The 23,867-nt window shown below is 40.1% G+C and overlaps 1 protein-coding gene across 5 annotated transcripts in view; it reads right to left on the reverse strand.

Annotated features, from left to right (window-relative positions):
* The window catches only part of FLRT2 (fibronectin leucine rich transmembrane protein 2), a 95,947-nt gene that overhangs the window by 19,238 nt on the left and 52,842 nt on the right, over positions 1 to 23,867 (reverse strand). Inside the window, exon 1 of one of the 5 annotated variants that reach the window (XM_066272441.1) lies at positions 3,856 to 3,873. The exons of the other annotated variants lie outside the window; for them this stretch is intronic. The gene's annotated coding sequence lies outside the window, so the exon portion shown is untranslated. Of the gene's footprint in view, positions 1 to 3,855; positions 3,874 to 23,867 lie in introns of those variants that run through there. 5 annotated transcript variants of the gene reach the window in all.

Consider the following 23,867-nt stretch of genomic DNA (forward strand, 5'->3'; position numbering starts at 1 on the left):
CTGGAGATAGAGATGGAGAGGATAAAATCTTAAAATTCCTTTATGATTTACACTCAGATTACCCTCCGACTGCTTAAATGTTTTCATTCCAATATAAGAAAGCAAACAAAAAATCAGAAATAATGCATTTGGTGGAGAAAATATTATTAGTCCAGTCAGTGGTTCCCTATATAGACAATGACTTGGGCACTACATCAAAAGTTTGACAAATTCATGTCCACTGAAATGTCTTTGTGTGTGTGTGTGTGTGTGTGTGTGTGTGTGTGTGTGTATGTTATTATTAAACATTTTAAATGATTTCATTTTGTTTTTTTTAGAAAATGAAACTTAATGGGGTGACATTGGTCAATAAGAGTACATAGGTTTCCGGTAAACATTTCTATAGTATTTGAACTGTTGACAGTGTTGTGTGCCCATCACCCAAAGACAAAACATTTTCAAATGCTTTCTTCACTAAAATAACTTCCCAGTTATATATGATGGATAGTAGGTGGCTCGTACACTAAATACATTTTCAAAAAGCGCATCATGGTTCCACCAGCCTTAAAACCTGGAAAACCTGTGACTTATTGAGGCTAAACTCAAGCAAAAGTGATAAGCACCATCCAATGGTGAGAGCTACCATTACCAAAATAATAATAATAAAAAAAGCTCTTTATTCCCAGCTAAATTTTCAAGTTACTGAAAGCAAAATGTAGCAGAGAGAAAAGAAAAAAACTGGGCACTGTAAGTGGGCTTTCTCCACAAAAGAGAGAGAAAACAGATAGAGAAAGAAATTATAGAAAGAGAGAGAGAGAGAGAGAGAGAGAGAGAGAGAGGGAAAAAAAGACATTAGGGGGGAGGTGGGGAAAAAGAGAGAGGTATAAGTTTAAATAGAATCAGATGGAAAAGCCTGGGTTGTTATTAAAGAGAAAAATGAAAAAGCCCAGTTGAAATCTTCTAGACCCAGGCACTTCAGACTACCTGAATTATTTATCAGGTGCACTGTAGTTAAACCCCAAAGAGCTAAGGGTTCTCAGCTGCGTCTCCTTTGTGCCCTGTGATGATTCTGAAGCCTACATGTCAAAGATGGGAGTTTTTGCTAACCAGCACTGACAGCTAGACAAGCTGGGCAGGCCACTGCCCAGTCCTCCCATTTCCTTTGCTAATCCCTGCATTCCACCGCTCAGTGCACACATACAGCAGCAAAGATTAATTCCTCCCCATTTTCCAAGCCCTCTTTGAAGATATTTCTCTAGCCCTGCTCTGAATGGTGGGTATTTAGAGCAATTTAGGTTATCTGCATCCGTTATTCCCTCTACCATTAGTCCAATTTCAAGAATAGTAAGAACATTAAAAAAAATTACTCTGTTTTAAAAACAATCCTTGTCTTGTTTATCTTGCTTCTAATGTTAGTTTTTTTTCCCCTCCTTTTTAGGGAAGTTTTCTTTCAAACTCTCCATTTCTTCACCCACAGTAATTTGTGTAAACAAATGCTGCCCAAGGCCATCATTAATCCTTAAAGTGTGACCTACTGTGAATAACAATGTTCAAAGACTTGGGTTTGTTTGTGAGAAGTCAAAGATACGGAGTCCTTGAAAAATTTACAATTTAGCTGGGTAAATAAAGTACGCACACTGGGGAAGATTACCAGGCAACAGATGAATGCGTGAAAAATCCGTGAAATAAGGTATAAACCAGAGGAAGAGTTTGGAAACATTTTACTCCTGAACAGTCCACTGAAACAAGCATGTCACTTAACTTGCCTGGGCTTCACACCACACGGCTCTTTGGAAGGAGAAGGACTCGACTATATCTAAGCTTCTTTCCAATTCTAAAATTAGTGACAATTTCTAACACACCCCAACCGCCCAAATCAACAACAGAAGACCTCCACAAAAAGTATTTTTAAAAATTAATAAAACAGGGTGAGATTAATTGAGAGAGAGCCTTCGAAGTCTTTTTCATAAAAATATACTAAAGAAAACAACTCACCCAGACTTCGACAAAAACAGTACATTTCAAGACGTCAAAATAGGTCCCGTCAAGATGCAATGAAAAGTCACTCTCTTTGTTACCCAGAGATCTGTACAATTTTAATCTCTAAACTTTTCTCTGTTCCTAATCCAGGTCTCACTTACCTGCCAAGATCTGGAAGAAAAAAAATAGAAGAGAGAAGAAAAACTAAAGAAGGAACCCCTTCATCTTCTATCAGAAGTTATTTATCTGCCCTTATCTTGTCCTCAACGGAGAGTTTCATTTATCAATGAACAATCAGAAAGGGCAAGTTCTTATATGCTAGTTTTGAGTTTATCAGTTATTCAGTCATTATTCTTGAGAGCATTTTGACACATCTTTTTCTCCCTCTATTTTAATAATAAATGCCCAGAACCTCCACTTTCCTCTTCCCTGTGAACACAAGCAAAGGGGCTCCTATCTATTGTTCTCCAAAATTTACATCACTAAACAGCTTCTGCAGTTAGGAACTCAGCTTGTCCTAAGTGGAGGGCTCTGTACTATGTGTCTTCAGGGAATTCACAAGTGTACCAATTCAAGTCCTTCTCTGCATGATAGTTAGGAGAAAGGAAGACAAGGAAGATGGATAGATACCTAACTGAAGTTAGAAAGTCACAAACCCCATAAGTAGAGGTATCCACCAAATTATATCCAGGCAGAAAAGGGATGGAATATTTGATTGGGGACTTGAAGAAAAATGTCTGTTTAGTTCCAAAGAAGAAAATCACTTCAAGACTTCCCTAACCTCCCTCCCTCCCACAACTAAACCTGAGAAGAGAGATGATCATAACCTGGGGTTATGAGAGATTTTTCTCTGCAGTATACCTTCCAAAAGGTTATTCGTTTCATTTTATAGGAATGAAGGATTCCATGCAGAACTCACAAGCATCCAAGTATACAATGTCCACTTAGAACATTTTAGCAAATTGGTCTCTAATAAATAAATTGCCAGATCCATTCAGCTACCGGACAAATTGGTCACTGGTGTGAATAAAAGCTTCCAACAGCAAAATTATGCCTACCCTTTCTATTTCCCTCCTCCCAATAATGGGATGTTTCTCCAAATCATAGTTGACTGGACTGAACGTAGAGCCCCGTTAAGCGACTCTCACTCAGGGAACTCTAACTTGGCCTTGACCAAACCCCGACAAAGACAAAGAGAATGCAGAATGTAACCAATTTCTCCAATTTGTTCCCCAAGCTTCAGGGTGCTTTCATAAAGTCAGAGGTGCCACCTGGCCTTCTAGTGATGACTCCGGGAGGGAAAAGAGCCAGGAGCACACCAGGCGTGACTCCGTCAGGGTAACTCCAAATCAAGAGTACAGGGAGAGGTGGTTTTAGCAGGAAGCTGACACTGAAAACCTGGAAGAAATGCATCCTCACAGGAAAAGCCAGTTTTGTCAACAGTAAGCAAAGAAAATAAAGTAGCTGTATAGATATTTTCTTGTAACACACATGTACAATTTTATATGCCTTTGTGTGAATATATCGTATCTATGTAAATATATGTACATACACAAAATATATTTTATTATCCTGTACTATAAATGACAAATTTTAGCTATACTTTAAAAAAAAAGTGTCTATTGTGAAAAGAACTTTTCTTCCAGACCAACCAAGAAGCTCTGTTTGTCCCAGACAATGGACTCTCTAACCTGACCTTCAGGAGCAACCACTGGTATAACCTGGTGTTCAGAACATTCCATGGAAGACTCAAGGATAAACCTCCCATTTCCCAGCTATGGGCCATATACAGGGCCACCCTTTGCTAATACTGTTCTTTGCAATCCACATCTCGGTGGCTTCACCAATATAATTATGAAAGAGTCAGCATTTGAATAAAACATACAGAATACTCACCCATACATCTCTATTAAGACAGGTCTCGTCATCAGTCCCGTTTCAGAGTGACAAACTGAGGCTCAAGCAGTTCCACCCATTTGTTCAAGTTTGCCTAAGTAGTGGGTAGCAGAGCTGGGATTGAAGATCAAGTGATTCCAGGGTTGTGCTTTTCCCTTTGGGGCGAGGCCGTTAAGGCTTTTCTCCCAGGCCACTAATTCAGTGAAGCTCGCCATTCCCCACTGCTCCGGCAGCCTCTGTCCTCTACTATCCAGAGACCGGCAGTCTCTCTGGGGAACTGGTGATGTTGGGCAGAATTTTAGTCCTGGCATCCTGGCTGTGTTCCAAGACCTCTTTATTAGGATCATGCTGCGTCATTTAAAGTTCAAAGGGGCTTGTAAGCAATGCTGATCTAATGGCTCAACAATGGTTTATGAGTCCATGGAGAGTTCAGCCCAGCCCTGACGGGACTGGACTGCCCCTTTACTGCCTGCCTCGGGACACATCCCACCAGTTGGTCTTCTGCACGTTTTACTTTCTTTCCATATCATCCTCCACTCCCTTCAGCACTTTTGCCTCTATCTCTGCACCTTCATTGCCTTCCTGGGCCTTCCTCCCTGCTGAGCGAGCAGCAGAACCTACTCCCTTTCTAAGTTAACCTTGTCTTCTTCACTCCAACTCCTCCTAACCCCCCTGCCTACTCTAGGACATGGCTTCTTTTCGTTCATTTGATTCTATTTTTAAATATATAAAATGAGGCTAATATCTCTCTTTCTGGATGGATAAAAGACAAAATTAGTCATTCGACAAACATCTACTAAGCATCTGGAACAGATCAGGTGTGCAATGTGTGCATATGTCAAAGATTTGCTTTCCAACGAAGCTTTCTTTGATGACAAAGATGATCAGGTCTTCACTGTTCCAAAACCTCTTTCCCAGCACTCAACGTCCAATGAACTTGAACTCTCACTCCATCTTTCTCTGTGCATTCATGGAAATCATCTCTATTTCTTCCACACTGGCTCCTTATAGCCCATCTTACACTACCCTGAAATGCTTTTATAACTCTTCCTTAAAAATCCCAAAATAGGATTTCAAAATACAAAACCCAGTGGTCTTTAACCCTCCTTCTTGCTGCCATCCCTGCAAGGATGGAGCCTCCTGAACACTTTTCCTGTCCCTGATCTCACCTCTGCCAGTTTCTCTGATAGCCTGTCAGTCTGCCTCTCACTTTCCGACCACATCTGTTTTTCTTCCCAACCGCTGGATGTGGACAGTCCTCAGACTTCTTGCCTTATATACTTTCTCTTCAATACATGAAAAAAATTCTACCACTTTAATTTTACAAAACTGGTGCTCAAGTCCTCAATGCAGTTCCAACATCTGATCAGAAATTCAGTTCTATATTTCCATACTCATGGGCATTACCAGCCATACCTCCAATCTGGAACTTCAAACCAAATCTCTCAGGTTTTTCTTCTGACTTCTCCATTTTCGATTGACGGCAGTGACACCCTTTCTGTTGCCCACAGTAAAGAGGTCATCACTCCTCCTCTGCCCTCCTAACTTACCACCCAGAGGAGTCATGAGTGACGACAATTCTTTCTTATCGCCTCCCTCTTCAGATATTTATTGCTTCCCCAATAAATGAGCTAAACTCGCCTTTGCCCCATACCTCATTGTCTCCAGTCTCTTTTCCTAAATCACCCTCAGCTACGTGCAGGTAAACATCCTGAAGTGTCATTGTGTCACCCGACTTAAAACTTTATTTCTCCTGCCTGTGAGGATCATGTCACTTCAACTTTTCTATTGCTGGATGCCGCCTATCTTTTTAATGGGGTTTTGGGTTTATATTCCAGACTGACCACTTCCTAGCTGTGTGACCTTGAGGAAGTTACTTAATCTTCCTGTGACCTGGTTTTCTTGTTTATAAAATACACACGCATTTGTTAACTCACTGATGAAAGAAAAGATGAATGAATGATTAAACTAAATGTCTAAGGTGCAACATAAGAAGGAGATAACTTGATTGTGTGTGGTATTGTTAGACCTACTTGATAATTCTTCAGCTATAATTAGTCCTTCAATTTTGCTAGTCCAATGTGTACAGAGGGAAACATTAAGTTTTATAGTTAGAGAAACTGGAGTTCAATTCTTTTTTTTTTTTTCTTTTTTTTTTTCTGAAGCTGGAAACAGGGAGAGACAGTCAGACAGACTCCCTCATGCGCCCGACCGGGATCCACCCGGCACGCCCTCCAGGGGCGACGCTCTGCCCACCAGGGGGCGATGCTCTGCCCATCCTGGGCGTCGCCATGTTGCGACCAGAACCACTCTAGCGCCTGAGGCAGAGGCCACAGAGCCATCCCCAGCGCCCAGGCCATCTTTGCTCCAATGGAGCCTTGGCTGTGGGAGGGGAAGAGAGAGACAGAGAGGAAAGCGCGGCGGAGGGGTGGAGAAGCAAATGGGCGCTTCTCCTGTGTGCCCTGGCCGGGAATCGAACCCGGGTCCTCCGCATGCTAGGCCGACGCTCCTTGAATATTCTAAAGAGTAGCTGTATGATACTGGTAGTCATTTAACTGAACAGTCCAGGTTTTCTCCTGGTGAATAGGGATAATGATACTTACCATACCAGGTTACTTTAAAGACGAGGAATAGTAGCACATTTGATGGTAGTGATTAAGATTAGTCTTGAGAACGGTCTAAGGAATAAGCAGACATCTCTGACATTAGAAAATATTTTTAGCTCATTGGATCAAGAGTATTTCATGGGGATAAAAGCTGTTTGCATTTATCAGCTGAATTTTAAACAAAGCAAAACCCATTTCCCTTATTTCATTGTAACACAGCTGCATAAAATTTGTTATATATGGTTAAGTCATTTACTCAACACTACTTTTTAAAAAGAAGCTATCTGAATAGCAGAAAGATGTAAAGCCACAGGTTCCAGAGGCATGGGTCTTGGTCTGAGTTTTGTCACTAAATAGATGTGTGACTGGCCTGGCCTGTGGTGGCGCAGTGGATAAAGCATTGACCTGGAACGCTGAGGTTGCTGTTTCAAAACCCTGGACTTGCCAGGTCAAGGCACATATGGGAGTTGATGCTTTCTACTCCTCCTCCCTTTCTTTCTCTCTCTTCTTTCTCTCTCCTCTCTAAAAATGAATAAATTAGAAAATAAAATTTAAATAGACATGTGACCTTAGGGAAAGTCATTTCACATTTCTGGGCTTGAGCATTTTTATAATGCCTGAGGGTGCTTGTGGCCTGAAAACTCGATGAGTTCCAGGAATAGAGTCATCCACTGCATCCATTTGAGAAGTGTCTTTAAGATTGGGAGAATTCAGTGGACTGGATTGTCACCATCAGAAGTTAAGCTCTGTGAGAAATACATTGGACATAAAAAGCTGATGATGATGACAGAGAAGGCTTGTTTTCCTGAATCTGCTTCCAGTACCTACTTTCTCATAAGTATCACTTAGGCATTGCAACTTAAAATCACACAAATATCTAAGGAAGTTTAGAATTCCAGCAGAATGATTTTACTCAATTTGAAATACACCTGTTTGAGTCTAGGATGAATAAATGCAGTCAGATAGACTCATGCGTTCAAGTATCTTCTCTGCCACTAATGAGTTGTGAGCAACTATTACGTAAATAATTATACTTCTTTAATTCAAAAATCCTTTACCACATGGTTATAAAGATTACATGAGGGCACTTATGCAAACCCTTTACTTAGAAAATGGTCTGAATTGAGTAAATGCTCAATATATGGTAAAAACTATTTCATCATCACACTTGGGCTTTGTCTATATGAATTAACTAGATTAACAGTTTTAAATGAAGCAACTTAAATGAAGTAGTAACCAGGGTAGACAAGCCATTAAAGAGAGTCTAAAACCAAGAGGATCAAGGGTTTATTTCCCAACTGCAGACAGCGATGTTTATGACTGTAAATAACTCCACTTTGTTGGTGTAAAAAAAATGCCAACACAACATATCATCGCTGCACTCCTGCTCAGCTGTGACATCCTGTCAGTCAGTATATAATTTTAAGCCACACATCTTACTGTATAATTCACCAACATTTTTGGATTTCTGGAGAAGCAGGAATGACTGAAGTTGAGAGAAAACAGGGCGTCTCTGTGAACAGACCAGACTTCTCACAAGTTCTTTACACGCTCTAAATGCCTTAAAGTCAACTGGATTTTGTTATTTCTGGTACTATACCTTTAACTATGAAAATAGTGCAGTAGAAGAAGAAATAACCTCATAGACTTTTGCTGTTTAGCTAGGAAGGGCGACCAGCAAAAGCCAGGAGAATAAACAGAAAAACCAAACTAGTAATGACACCTCCATGGTGTCTTTCTTCGTAAAAAACTCAAGTGTCTCACCTGACCAGGTGGTGGCGCAGTGGATAGAGCGTCGGACTGGGATGCTGAAGACCCAGGTTCGAGACCCCGAGGTCGCCAGCTTGAGTGCGGGCTCATCTGGTTTGAGCAAAGCTCACCAGCTTAAACCCAAGGTCGCTGGATTGAGCAAGGGGTCACTGTCTGCTGTAGCCCCCCCCCCCAGTCAAGGCACATATGAGAAAGCAATCAATGAACAACTAAGGTGTCGCAATGAAAAACTGATAATTGATGCTTCTTATCTCTCTCTGTTCCTGTCTGTCTGTCCCTATCTATCCCTCTCTCTGACTCTCTGTCTCTGTAAAAAAAACAAAACAAAACAAGTGTCTCCTAATGGATCACCTCACTTACACTTTTCTCAAATATTAATAAGAGACTACACGCTGAGTACTATAGAGAAATATAGCTCATGCCTAAATCACTAACATTTCTCTTCATCTTTCTTTCATGCCTTGACATATTTTTTTCTCATTTTCCAGCTCCTTGAGCTACATTTTTCCCTATTATATTTTAATTGACTTTTTATATTATTTTTCTTGAAAGGATACTTTTGAGTTCAAAAGCACCCAAGTAGTCATACCTTCTAATAAGCAAAGTCAAATATCTTATTTAATTTGTTCCACATTTTGATGGCAAATTCCGATTTGCCTCTTTATTTTTTCCTTTCAACCCAATAAAATAAGGCTAGAGCTAAAAATAATAGAGAGAGAGAAGAAAATAGTTTTGTCATTCAGACACTGATCAGATTCACCTTGACGTTCACTGCCGCAAAACTATTGTTTTTAAATCTGTGTTTGCTTTCTCCAAATCAAATAGCTAAAGCCACATGCTACCTCCCAGCTCTCCACTCTACCATTTTAATCAATCAAAAGTAAACACATCATATAACAAGGCACGGTTAGCATGTATGGATCTGTCTAGAAGCTTGGTAAATGCTCGCCTCCAAAACATCCGCATTCTCCCAGGTACCACGGTGATAGGCAGGAAGAATTTCAACAGTGAAAATATTTTTAAAAGAAAAGAAGAAGAAGAAGGAGGAGAAGATAAAAAAGAAAAAGAAAGAAAACAAAAGATCTTTCAAAAGATGATAGGTTCAGCTACTTTGCACATTGGACAAATCCAGAACACAAATTCACACACTGAAATCCTTTTTTCATATTAAAAAAAAAAAGACTTCAAAAAAATTGTTGTCTTGCATTTCTATGTACTGTCTAGTTTAGTCCACAATTCTGCAAGGCATAAAGCATGACAAATAGCAAACAAAGATACTGGAGCATCTCAAAAACAAGGGGAAAAAAATTACATAAAAAGCATGTGTCCAACTGTTTTTATATTTAGAGGAACATTAAATTTCTTGTGAAGATGAGGGCTGGTAGCTATTTAATGAGTCCCACCTGACTCCCTGAGGAAGGTCTGTGTCATTCGCCAGATCTGGAAGAGAAGATAATGTGTGAAAACAAATGACTGTAAAACTCAGAGGAGCCTGTTTCCTGGCCCCTGGGCGAGGCGCAGCCTCCCTGCCCTGTGCAGCGAAGGAGACAGTTTGTTTGCTGTACACCAGTATTTTAAAAGGCTCTTCCGTGAACAGTCAAAAAATGAACTTGAACTGTAATTTCCTGAGAGATGCAGCCGCAACCCTGACTGAAAAGGAATGAAAAGGAGCTTGATCCCAACTGCAGAATTCTCAAGCATCTCCAAACACACCCCAGGGGGACTTGTGGAGGTTGACTCTGAGTGACAAAGCAAGCGAGGAGCATGCTCACCTCTTGCTAGTTAAGTGAACCGTTCTTAAACCTTCATGGCGTCAAGAAAATATATATGTGAAACAGGAAAACAGAGCGAAGCAGAAACGGCCTAGTTTTCCCTCTGGGCCTGTTATTTGATAGTGAGAATTTATCCCCCTATAGAAATATCTATGGCTTTTACTTCTGGGTTCTTCTATCTTAGGACTTCAAAGAAAATTCTGGATATTAATCCTATTGATGCCCTTTGAACATGGTAGACATTTATACCTCAGATAAAAGCAGGACATCAAATCCTAAGCTCTTTTCATATAGACTTCAAAAACTTCCTCCATATCTTTGAAAGGGATCATGGTTTCTCGTAGCTATGTGCATACACACATGCATAAATAAACAAATGTAAATGCACATTCAGAACATGTGCCTACCAATGATGAGAGTGTGCTCAGTGCCAAGCATCGTATCAGCAATACTCACAAAATGTGGATAGGCCAGTATTACTAACCTATTTTTCAGACTTTTTTAACATCTATGAACCCTGACCCGTTGACTCAGCAGTAGAATGTCAGCCCAGTGTGTGGAGGTCTTGGGTTCGATTCTCAGTCAATGCACACAGGTGAAGTGACCATCTGCTTCTCCCCCCTCTCCCCCCTCTTTATCTGTCTCTCTCTCTATATTCCTCTCCCACAGCCATTGCTTGAAAAATTGGTTCGAACAGAGTTGGCCCTGGGTGCTGAGAATAGCTCCATGGCCTTGCTTCAGGCACAAAAACAGTTCAGTTGAAGAGCAATGGAGCAACAACCCCATATGGGCAGAGCATTGCCTGGTAGGGGCCTTGTTGGGTGGATCCCTGTTGGGGCGCATGTAGAGTTTTTCTCTGCCTCCCTGCCTCTCACTTAACTGAAAAAAAGGAAAAGAAATATCTACATTTAAGGAAAGTGAAATAATTTGCTCAAATTCACACAGACTATAAAACATCAGCTCTTGAATTTAGGATTATGCAATTTCCTTCACTGAGGACCAACTTGAGCAAGACCCTGGCAGCCAACATCAGCCGTTACACCACGACCTACATTTCCAACCTCCTGCTAAAGTGCCACTTCCTGGACAGACTTGGAACCTGCCTTCGGGTCAAGCCTCTGCCCCTCTCGTCTGTAGAAATTCTTCTATTCCTCCTTTGCTGCCTTCTCCTTGTATCAGATAGATTGTCCCATCTGTCCTTTCCTTTTCCCAAACACCTTTCCTGGACCTATTCTTATTCTAAGTCAGAAGTCAACACTGTCTCATTTTAAGGGATCATTAATAGTAGGAAACCCTCTCTAAACAAGATAAATTATTGCAAAATGTACTCTTATCTGCAGCAAGGCCCCAGGGATGCATAGAAAGGAAGCCACGTTGATGAGTAACAGACACTGGGCTGGTGTTTGGGGCAGAACATGCTGCCCCATGTGGCTCCTCCCGTCAGCCCATGTTACATGTTCTCAACCATGGGAAAAGGCTCATCTTGCTCACGTCAACACACAGCCTAATCTATATTTCACATGACTGCTCAATTACCTGTGTCTACCAATTGCCGTCCGAATTTTTCTGAAGAAACTGGGTTGGAGAATTTAAATCTAAAGTTGGTTCATGAAAATACTCAGAAGACCATAATTTGAGCAGACTTAAACTTTCATTAACTGTGGGAAATATAAATGTTCACTTAAATTATTTCAGGCAAAAAAATATTTGTGGTCATTCAATGTCAAAAGTTTCATTACCCGTCTGCATGGTATTATTTAAATATAATAAATTTAATATTAAATGATATTGATTTTACGTAAATTTAGAAACACATTAATAACATATTTATGACCTGAATATTCTAAATAAACAGACAAATGATGGGATCTACAGAATGTAAAGTGAGTAGAAATTGTAAAAACATTATTTTTAAAAGGCAGATGCTGAATTCTTTTAATGCTCAATGCCAGGTGTAAAATTCAAGAAAAAAAAACCCACAGGAAATAAAGAGCTATGTAAACAATGTTATACAACCAAAAGAAACTGTTAGGGTTGGCAATGACGTACCAAGTCCAGGATCTATAAAACATTATTAATTGGTTCCCAGGTAGTCTATAAATACCCAAGAATATCCCTTGGTTTCAGTCCCAAAACAGTACATGACATATTCAAAGTCCCACCAACACTTATGTCTCAATACATTTTGAATCACATCAAATCAGAAGGGCTTTACTAGTAAAGAGAAATCATCTGAAAGGTATGACAGTCTTAAATTAACCTGCTGGCCACAGAGCCAGGAGATGCAGTATGAAAAAAAGAGTTTGAATATCATGGGGAAGAGGCAGCCATTGATGAAATTTCAAAAGCAACACAGAATGAAGCTACAAAGCCATCACAGACAAATTCAGAAATGTTAGGAAAAGTTTAAAATCTCATTAATTAAACATCTGAAAGCCACGTTCAAAGGAACAAAAAGCTAACCTGGCGATATTGTATAGACATCTAGCAAAGAATTTTTTTTTTCTTTCTTCTGAAGTTAACCAAAATGTTCTTTCCTCTGGAGCCCCCTCAACATTCTGGTCAGCATCCTGCAAGAACAGGCACAGATTTGATGTGTTCATTTTTTATTGACAGAGAGATGCCAATCAAACACTACTTTGCACACATCAGACCCTATTGATTCTCTGAGTTGATATACTTCTGTCACCAAAGGGGAAAGGGTGGACCAGTTCTCTTACTTGATAAAGAAAGAGGGAAGGTCTCCGTTTACTGTGTGCCCAAACTGCTACCAGACTGGGAGAGAAAACAGAGATGTGTCTATTGAGATGTAAAGAACAGAAAAAAAGAGGAGCTATCCCCTTCTTTCTCTGGTCCTTTCCTTCTTCTATTTTGTCCTCCTTCATCGCAGAATATGATGATTAATGTTAAGAAATATAAAAGTCGACTTTATCTCATCACTTGTTTTCCTTTTAATCTTGTAAGATTTTTGTGTTCTTATTGTCACATCTATTTTAATGACCCATTTCAGAAAGGGTAAAATCAAGTACTACGTACAGAATTATTAATTTGACACTTCAGAAGTCAATTTGTAATTTGTAATTGACTTCGTTATATCAATTTGGTGGAGTGAGTCATTTATTTCTTGACTGTTATACATGTTTAAAACAGTAAGATAAATGCAAATAAAAGTTATATAGCAGTCTATGTAACCCTAATGCCCATTTTTCCCCACATCTGTAAGACTCAGAGTTTATTTAGCTCACAGAATATTTATTAAGCAATAAAAATGCTGTATATTCAGCAGACAAAATTCCAACTCACTTATAAATCAGGTTGCCATGTACTTCTTTCACTCAGTAATGAAAAAGCAATTAAGAGAAACTATTTAGTCTCCTTCTGATGTGCATATATGAGGACTTGTTTTATGCTCAATGAACTGTTTTTTCCCCCATTGATTTGACAGAGACAGAAGCGTCAACTCATTGTTCCACTTAGTTGTTCCACTTAGTTTCGCACTCATTAACTGTTTTTCATATGTGCCTTGACTGGGGATAGAATCCTTGACCTCAAAGCATTAGGACGATGATCTACCTACTAAGCCACTTGGTCAGGGCCTAAGCAAACTCTGTGTGTGTGTGTGTGTGTGTGTGTGTGTGTGTGTGTGTGTGCACGCGCGCATGCGCTAATTGCAAAAAACAACTGGATGGCTCTTTTGCAAGCCCGAGGTGATGAAATTTGTGATCAGCTAAGTATTCATCTAACTTATGTTTCATGTGTTTAATCAGAACTTCATCATAGCTTCCCAAGCAAGATGCAAGGCTATGGTCTGTACACCTTGAGGTCTTCAAAGTCCCAGCTCTTTTCCACTGCTAACTTTCTAACCTAGAGAATGGATTCTCACAAGACAATGCACTTCAAATGCATTTAGACCGAGAGAGGACAAGTTGTCTCCTCAGCTTCTGTGGAAAAAAAAAAAAAAGATGATACCAGCATCAAGACACCACTGATGTGTGCTTTCATTCTGTTTTTCCAGAGTGGTTTTGTGTTTCTCCAAATGTTCAGTGACTAGAAAGGCTGAGGAAGTATAAACCGCTAAGACCAAAGCCAGCTTCTGGATGGCTTGGGGAAGAAGACTGTGTGCTCCCTCTCGACCTCCTTGTCACAGTGCTTTGCATGCCGATGGCTCACCAATGGAATACTGATCTGTTTCATCTTCAAAATTAATTCTAATGAATACGCATTTATTTTTTTCAAAAATTATATTTGCTTTTCAATAAATGAAAAGCCTTAGAATTCCTTTTCAAAGTGTTTTGCAGTTATTATCCCATCTCTCTTCACACTCAAAGGTAAGAAGCCTTACCATAGAACAGGGGTCCCCAAACTACGGCCCGTGGGCCACATGTGGCCCCCTGAGGCCATTTATCCGACCCCCATCGCACTTCCGGAAGGGGCACCTCTCTCATTGGTGGTCAGTGAGAGGAGCATAGTTCCCATTGAAATACTGGTCAGTTTGTTGATTTAAATTTACTTGTTTTTTTCTTTTAAATATTGTATTTGTTCCCTTTTTTTTTTTTTACTTTAAAATAAGATATGTGCAGTGTGCATAGGGATTTCTTCATAATTTTTTTTTTATAGTCTGGCCCTCTAACGGTCTGAGGGACAGTGAACTAGCCCCCTGTGTAAAAAGTTTGGGGACCCCTGCCATAGAAGATAGTTTTTACTTCATCAAAAAGAAAAATGAAAAAACATAAATGATTCAATGACTTGCCCAAGGCCACTCACAATTCAGAGGAAACAGTGATGAGACATCTGTGAACACGTGATTTTGTAACCCAAGCACACATTCAGCAAAGGAAGAGAGATGAGCGATTTCAAAAAGGCTACTATATAACTTCTCACCCGTGCTATTGTGCCTGTGTGTCCCCTCCACAATACATAGAACTCCTATGCCATTTTCAACTGACTACACCCACAAGGAGAATAGCAAGGTACTCATGAATGCACTTAGCTCATCTTCCAGATGAACAAGCTGACATTAGTGATCACTTACTAAGGGCTAAAACTCTCTGTGAAGAAGGAGAGAGAAGGAAGGGCCAGGAGGGAGAGCAGAGACAAGAAGAGGTGACAGCTGTAGCTAAGCATGGTATAAACGGACACACAGTATCACACCAGAATGAAGAAAAAGGCAATTCATCCAAGACAAGCTCTGCACGGTCACAAATGCAATGGTTCCCAACAGGGGAGGCTTAGCCTCCTCCTATAGAGGATATTTGGCAATGCTGGAGAAAAAAAAATTTTTTTTTTTTTTTTACAGAACAGAGAGAGAGTCAGAGAGAGGGATAGATAGGGACAGACAGACAGGAGACAGGAATGGAGAGAGATGAGAAGCATCAATTATCAGTTTTTTGTTGCAACACCTTAGCTGTTCATTGACTGCTTTCTCATATGTGCCTTGACTGTAGGCCTTCAGCAGACCGAGTAACCCTTTGCTCGAGCCAGCGACCTTGGGTCCAAGCTAGTGACCTTGGGTCCAAGCCGGTGAGCCTTGCTCAAACCAGATGAGCTCGCGCTCAAGCTGGCGACCTTGGGGTCTTGAACCTGGGTCCTCCGCATCCCAGTCCGATGCTCTATCCACTGCACCACCGCCTGGTCAGGCAGAGAAATTTTTTGTCATAACCAGGGATGCTACTGGCATTTAGTGGGTAGAGTTCATGAGTGTTGCCCAGTCTTCTACAGGCACAGCCCAGTTCCCCCCAACCAAGGGCAATTCACTTCAAATGGCTGACAAGGCTGTGGGGAGGGATCCTGAACTAGTGAGATGACACTGAACAAGTTACTGAACTTCTGGAAGCCCAAGTCTCCTTCTCCATGTCATACTAGTAATAGTACAGCAGCACCTACCTTGAAGGCTGGGTGAGGAAAGTATAAGAGATAATTCAAGCAAAACCTTCTATCCAGTTCGTGGAATGCTGATTGAGTTGCCATTATTCTGACTCATTTTATTACTATTAATCCCCTTGTCTTTCACTGAATAAATATATACATGAAGAGAGACAAGAAAAAGACAAGACACCCCAAGAATCATCACGTTTTACATTGACAATAGTATTAGAAAAATAAAAGTCATTACTCAAATAGTCACATCGGGTTCATTCTAGAACGTTTAGTCTAATCTCATCACCAGCAGTTTAAAGAAAAAGACGCTAAAATAAAAGCAGTCCTCCAGAACATTCTCTATCATTCACCATGGGAGAGCGCCACAGAGCTCAGTAGGGTGACCAACGTAATACAGACTTCTGGGCAGAGTTTAATCGGGAGAAACGTACACTAAAAGAGGCTGTTAAAAAATATTATTATTTTAATATCATCTTTGAAATATGAGCTTCCATTCTAAAGATGAGCTCTTATTTCAAGTCTTGAGGGTTTGAATTTCATTCTTTTGAACTGTCAACTGTGACGACCACATCTAAAGAGACAGTTTGCATTTGTCTGCTGAACGTGTGGTGGGATTTGAGTAACAGCAAAGTGTTCACTTAAGGAATAAAAAAAAAAAAAAATTCCACACTCAGGCCCTTTAATTTGTTGAAATAGTTAGAACTTGAGGAGCAAGTTCCAGTTCAAACGACCGAAGATTCAAGTATGTTTTTCTGCTTTAGGTGGCAGAGAGGGCCAGAAACCACAAGATTACACATTAAACGAGCAAACAAAACAAACGGGGGAAATGTAGGCGAGCAGCAGCCGCCCTTCCACGGGAATGCTTTGGAACCGTTGGCATGCTGGTGTCTGCTGTCAGTGCCAATTAGAGTGACCGAGATGAGCTCGGCTTTTTCTCATTCCTTTAGCCAGCTCTGAACTGATGACAAAGCAGTTTCAAGGCTAAAATCTCCTTTTGCCCATTTCCTGAAATGCTGAAAGAATGTAAATGTGGTAAAGCTTTTTTCTTTAAATATCCTTTTGAAAACAGGGTCAAAGTGAGCTTTCCCATTTGATAGCAAAACTAGAAATTACAGTGCGTAACCAAGGTACTGGTTATATAAAATAGTATAGATTTCCCTGTGTCCAGGCCAGAGAATACTGATCTATAAATGAAAGCCAACTCCAAAAATTAAAAAAAAAAAAAATCTCTGCTACTTTTAATATTCCCATGTCACCGGGGTTTTTGACTTACCTAAACTCCATGAAAACTAGCTTACATTCCAGTGTTGACCTTTCAGATGTGAACTCCTTTATTCATTTTTTTTCTTATTAAGTGAGAAGTGGGGAGGCAGGGAGGCAGGGAGGCAGAGAGACAGACTCCCACGTGCACCCTGACTGGGATCCACCCGGCAAACCCCCTACCAGGTGCTGCTCTGCCCATTTGGGGCTGCTGCTCTGGCAACTGAGTTATTTTAGTGCCTGAGATGAAGCCATAGAGCTCTCCTCAGCTCCTGGGGACAACTTGCTCAAACCATTCGAGCTATAGCTGTGGGAGAAGGGGAGGTAGAGAAGCAGATGGTCGATTTTCCTGTGTGACCTCAATGGGAATCGAAACTGGGACATCCACACACTGGGCAGATATTTTACTGCTGAGCCAACCAGCCTTGTCTTGAACTCCTTTATTCTGACTTGGAGAAATACCACAGCCCCATTGTTCAATGCTAGATTGAGAATTTGCCTGACTGGTGTTCTACTTTCAACTACTTTCAAATAATATTAAACAGAGACCCCATTTTTATATTTTACTTTTTTAAATTTGAGACATATATAACAAAATACCATATTTTCAATTCAATAGAGTGAGTTTTAGCAGGGTCATGAAACACCAATTTTAGGTATTACTTACTTTCTTCTTTTAAAATTTTTTTACATTATAAGGATAAGAATACTTAAGATCTACTCTCTTACATTTTTAAGGGTACAATACAGTATTGTTAACTATAGACTGAATGTTGCACAGCAGATGCCTAGAATTTACTTACTCATCTTGCATAATGGGAACTTATTTTTTTGCTTGTTGAGTGAGAGGTATTTCTTATCCCAGCACTATTCATGCAGTAAGCAGAGTAGGTAACACACAAGCTGCAGAACCCCCTTGGATAGAAGCCCGGCTCCACTGTGTATTGGCTATGAGACTTGTGGGCAAGTTCTTAACTACTCTGAGTTCCATTTTCCCAGTCCATGAAAAGAACTAAACAAATCATACATGTGTTAAATGTATGTACAGTGTGTGTGTATATATATAATATATATAATATATATAATATATAGTATAACTCATATATGTGTGTGTATGTATTATATATGTATGTGTGTGGTATGTCAAACCAATGCCAAAGAGATACATTATATAAAAACATTTGCTAATCACTACCACTGACGACCAGCAAACCTGAAGCATTGGTTCTGAAAAAACATTAATAAAGAAAAATGTACATATAATTACATTTGTCTATTACTCCTCAAAAAAGTTGTGTGTGTGTTGGGGAGACTTAAAATATGCCACTCATTTTTGGTTTCCTAGCTTTTTTACTTAGATCTTTTTTAAGGTTCCAGGACCAGATGAAATTGACAAATTTCTTGTGATTTATATCTATCTAAATATGAAGAAAATAAAAGTTATCCATTCTTAACCTTAAAATTTTTTGTTTTGCAGAATCCAGACCCCTACATAATATATTAAGTGACATAGACAGGCCAGACTCTCATTCATATACAATACACATCTAGACACATACACATATATAGTGATTCTTTCTGTGTCTCAAGATTATAATTGCTGGTGATTTGATTCTTTCAGTTTGGATTTTCTAAATTAGCTACAATAAACTTGCCTTACATTTGTGATCAGATAGGAAAAGGTTGGTGGTTTTAAATTTTAGAATTTAGGAGATTGTTTTTGTATTCTCATTATACCTTACACCACTGACCGTGCTCTGAGTGGGGGAGAGTGCAGGAGCCCGCGGATGATATACATACTGCCCCAAAACATGACAATCTGGGATAAACCCAATGTAAGAGAAATAAACCCTATCTCGCTCTTTCAACTCGGAAGGCAGATCAGCAGTTCAGTCAAACTTGAGGAGTGGTGGCTTCAAAAGGCTTAAGGACTGGAGACACTTATTAACTGTTGAGGACAGATGACTTGACAAGCGTCATCTCCCTTCATTTCATCTCTACCTCGTAGGGAGCTCTTGGGAGCCCCATTTTGCACGTCAGGAAACCAGGGTTCAAGGTCACACGGCCAGTTAGCAGCCACGTAGAATGACAGTCACATTTTCAGACTGTAAGTTGAATATCCCTTTACTGTGCCTTCCCTCAGCCTTCTCCTATCTTTATTTATTGCCTCTCCCACACTCCCCCTCCTTCAGCCCGCCCCCTTCCATGCTTTTTGGAATGCTGCCCCATTCGCAAGGAAAAGTCAGCAGGGTTACAAAAGCCTCATATAGCTCCCACACAGAAGGCCTGGCTAAGGTAGGGCCAGAGCTGCCCGAACCCACCAGTATTCCCGCCACGTGCAGCTGCACGCATGCACACCCACTCTGCAAGGCTCATAAAGCAACTTTCAGCACCACTTAGGCCCCCGTGTGCACGGGCACTGCAGGGGTGACCAGCCACCGCACACTGAGGGATTCTCTGCTGAGCCTGGCGGGACTGCTGGCTGAGCAGGAGCGGGTACAGGGGCCTGGGGAAGAGTGTCTGTCTTCCGTGGCTCTGGAGGGCATATTGTCACATCCTGAAAGGCAGGCAGAGGAGAAGGAGCTGCAGAAATGTCTCAGAACTTCCAAGTCGGAGCATCTCGAGTCACCCAACCTAGGCACTCACGGTCTACGGCTTCACACGAGCACAGAATCAAGACTGCATAGGAAAGGCCTTTCACGGCCGTCATTGGCCCCCATTGTTCTCATTTATACTTTTCAGCAGTTTTTTTTTTCCCATGTAGTTTCTTCTGCTCATTACTTAAACAGGGAACAAAGTGCAATGTCCTGAGTCAATACTATATGGCCACGGATGTGCACATTTCATTCATAAAAGGCATTTCTCAGTTCTGAGCAAATATTAATCAACTCCTACATTTTGTGCGGCATGTATCCGAGATGACCCAGTTTGCCAGGGCTTAAAAGAGAAGTTAAGACAACAAAGCAATTTAATTACAGAGCCTTCCTGTCCTGGAAAGCTCTCAGGTGAGAGAAAGGGGAGCCATATTCCCTGTGAGATAAATAAATAAATCCTATTGCCGGGATACAGACAGTCCAGAGCACCACAGAGGCCAATCAATATCCAAAGACTGATTCCAATCACTCGCCTGTTCTTAAAACATCCATATAATCATCACCGTCAGATTCTGATTAGCTTGAGAAAGGTCGGTTTTCTCTTCCCTCTCCCTGATTTTCAAGAGGTAGCGATGGTACCAGAACATCACAATCAACACACATGGCACTCATGTCATAGAAAGTTAGTTCTATTTTCTTGCCTGCACAGTGCCTGTAAGAATTATCGTCAAGCGAGCTGGGTGCCTGATCTTTACTCGATTCTGACAAGGATGTGCTTGCATCCTCTCCCCTTGGTACCTACTGCCTGATTCTGGGTATATCTGGGGCTTCGAGTAACGATCACCAAAACAAGAGTGTCCTATTTCTAACATTCATTGCTGTCACCCACATTTGAATTCTGTTCATGGGACAGAGTCCATCAGTTGTCCAATGGATTAACTCCTTGGCTGCTACTATTGGGGAAATCTGTCCACTCTAGCTTACCAGCAGCAAGGGTTCCAAATGGGTTAAAAGGGTTTCCTTAGACAGACAGCGATTTAACTTTGGGTGATGGGCACACAATATGATCAACAGTTCAAATGTTATAGAAATGTTTACTTGAAACTTATGTATTCTTATTAACCATGTCACCCCATGGTTTAATTTCTAAGTAAAAAGAAAATAATAAAAAAAAGTGTTCCCTTAGTTTCTGCTTTAACAAAATGGATGAACTTTACACATTCCTTTTCCTTACCTCTGATCTGATTCTTTAAGTAGTATGACCCAGCATAAAAAAAATGAAGTAAAATTAATTAAAATTAATTATCCTACATAAATAAATGTGCCTTCAGTATTTACTATGGATTATTGAGAGAGACAATCTAACATTCAGGGCTGATCCCTCCCAGTAATATTCAGCATATTATAGAGATTATGGTTCAAGGATTTTCTGCTCACCTTTTCTAGAGCCTAAGCCCTTGAAAAGACAATTTCATTCCTCACGTGGAATTTTCTCTAGGTTCTCCTCTTTCAGTTGGCTTTCTATTTCAGATAAGGGCAGGGAGAGAGGTGTCAAGGAAGAAGCTTAGCTTTATTCTCCAAAACTGTGCCATGAAACAACACGAAAAATTTTATTCTGGAAAATTATGAATATTGTAGAAATATATAGTAAAAAACTAAAATATACCTAGCATACACAGAACCCTATAAAACAATGCCCTTTTTTGAACTACTACTTAGTATCTCTCAAAATCTGATGATTTAATCCCAAATTATTAATAAAGAACAGCTAAACTATACTGAGCACTTTCTTCACAAGACTAATTTATGCATAAATACCTCATCTAATCTCCACAATTGCATAATCTAGGGCTATTATTGCTATTATACATATCAGAATTTCAACCCAGACTGACCTTATTCTATACTACTTAACCACTTTACTATATTACTTAAAACAAACAGAAACTACAAATGAATATCTGAAGTGGAGTTGAAAAATATCTCTAAGAGTTATTGGGAAAATAATTTCTTTTGGCTACTGAATAGAATGATAGCCAAACTCCATTTATTCTGCAATTCAACTGGCCCTAAGAACAGGACTTAAGAATACCTTAAACCTAGTATATTATACAAGATATGAAATAGTAGCTATTATTATCTCCCATTATTAGAGGTTACTGTTCCCTATAAATAGTCTCTCAATAAACTTCATGAGAACATGCCAGAAAGAAAGCTTATGTAAAATTTAGAGGCATAAACACCTAGATTCAGAAAAATAACATCAAATAAATATTTAAGATTAGTTCTTTCTCTAAAGCCTGTGCTTTTTTCACTAATAGACTGAACCAATGCTGCTTCCCATTTGCTACGCACCCAAGAAAAATATGGCCAGTGTAAACTATGAACTCCCTGAAAGGAAAGTCATAAAGCCATATCATAACATATAAAAAGAGATGTGTAAGTCATTGCCAAGCTGCACCCATCTTTGCAGGCACATCTGTCATCCACAGCAAAGACTTCATCTCTGCACAGGCCATGACCCATGTTGAAATGAAAAGACAGAAACCCATTTACTGCACATCCTAATTGCACTGTAAGATGACCCGAAATATTACACTTTTTTCATTCAAGTAAAATGTAGAAAGGGAATTTGAAGCACCATCCTCATAACTCCCATAAATAAACATATATTTTTCCCAGATTAAAAAAAATTTTTTTTTCAAAAATATTACTTAGGCATGACCAGGTGGTGGAGTGGTTAGAGCATCAAACTGGGATGTAGAGAACCCAGGTTCAAAACCCTGAGGTTGCCATCTTGAGCACAGGCTCACCTGGTTTGAGCAAGACTCATCAGCTTGAACCCAAGGTCGCTGGCTTGAGCAAGGGGTTACTCGGTCTACTGTAGCCCCCCCACTGGGTCAAGGCACATATGAGAAAGCAATCAATGAAAAACTAAGGTGCCACAACAAAGAATTGATGCTTCTCATCTCTCTCTTCTCCTATTTGTCTGTCCCTCTCTCTGTCTCTAACATAAAAAAAAATCACTTAAACTCTATTTCCGTAAAATTTAAAATAATTGTCAGTGTAAAAAAAATCTTTATAAAATGTATGTAATGATACTATTGAATAAGAAAAATTTAATACTTCATTCCAGAATACCATGGAAGACTTCATCCTAGAATCAATCTCCAATGCTCACATTACTGTATTTGTGATTATGAATGCCCCTGAGGACTAGGGCTTTGAACCTAAGGAACGGGAATGACCGCCATTTTGTTCCAAGTGAAGACGTGGTAGAATGTTCTCCACTGTTTGAACTAGGATTTAATTGTACCGTCAAACTATTGTTTTCCTTTCTCTGACCACTAAATATAGAGGCTGGGCTTTTCTGGGGATAAGTGGCATTCTGTCATAAGCCATCTGAAGCCACAGGCTTGTCATTCAGAGTGCTGCTTGCTCTGTTCTAGAATCCGGGAATATTGGAAGACTGCTGCCGCCTTGGGACCCAGCTCCAAACAAATGGGAAGCTCATTTGCATAGACCTCATTTTCATTGCATTCATCCCCTGCCCAAATCTAGATCAGGACATTTAATAGCATCTCACTGTGGGAGGTTGAGGGAATTTAAAGAGCATTTGTGGTCAGTGATTAGATGGCATGGGTTCCAGATCTGAGTTTCTTAAAATTAAAAGCTGGAATAAGAGAAAGCCTGTTGCAAGATACCAAGGGGGGAAAAAAACAAAACAAAAACAAAAGATCAGCTAAAATTATAAACATGAAGGAAACCAGAACCATCGGTATGGTCTTTTATCTCCACTAATGAGCTACAAAGCCACTATTTAAGGAATGATTATGATGTACACCAGACACTCTACTTGTGTGTCCACATTTAAGCTTTTTTTTTTTTTTACTCTCTGATATACAAATAAAGACCCAGAGTATAAAGAAAGTCAAAAGGCAGGTGGTTTCCTCAATGACAAACATCCTCCAAGCAACAGGCAAGATTCACACACTAGCGTTTGCTTTAGCCGGTTCCCTTTACCCACCACTCCAGATGGCCCTCTTCTGCTGACCTGTTGTTTTCTGAAATTAGCCCTTCATGGAACAAAAATGTGTCCTAATAAGTGTAAACAAAAATTTCAGGGATTCACA

Source organism: Saccopteryx bilineata, chromosome 4 (assembly GCF_036850765.1).
Source record: "Saccopteryx bilineata isolate mSacBil1 chromosome 4, mSacBil1_pri_phased_curated, whole genome shotgun sequence".
Lineage (NCBI taxonomy): Eukaryota > Metazoa > Chordata > Mammalia > Chiroptera > Emballonuridae > Saccopteryx > Saccopteryx bilineata.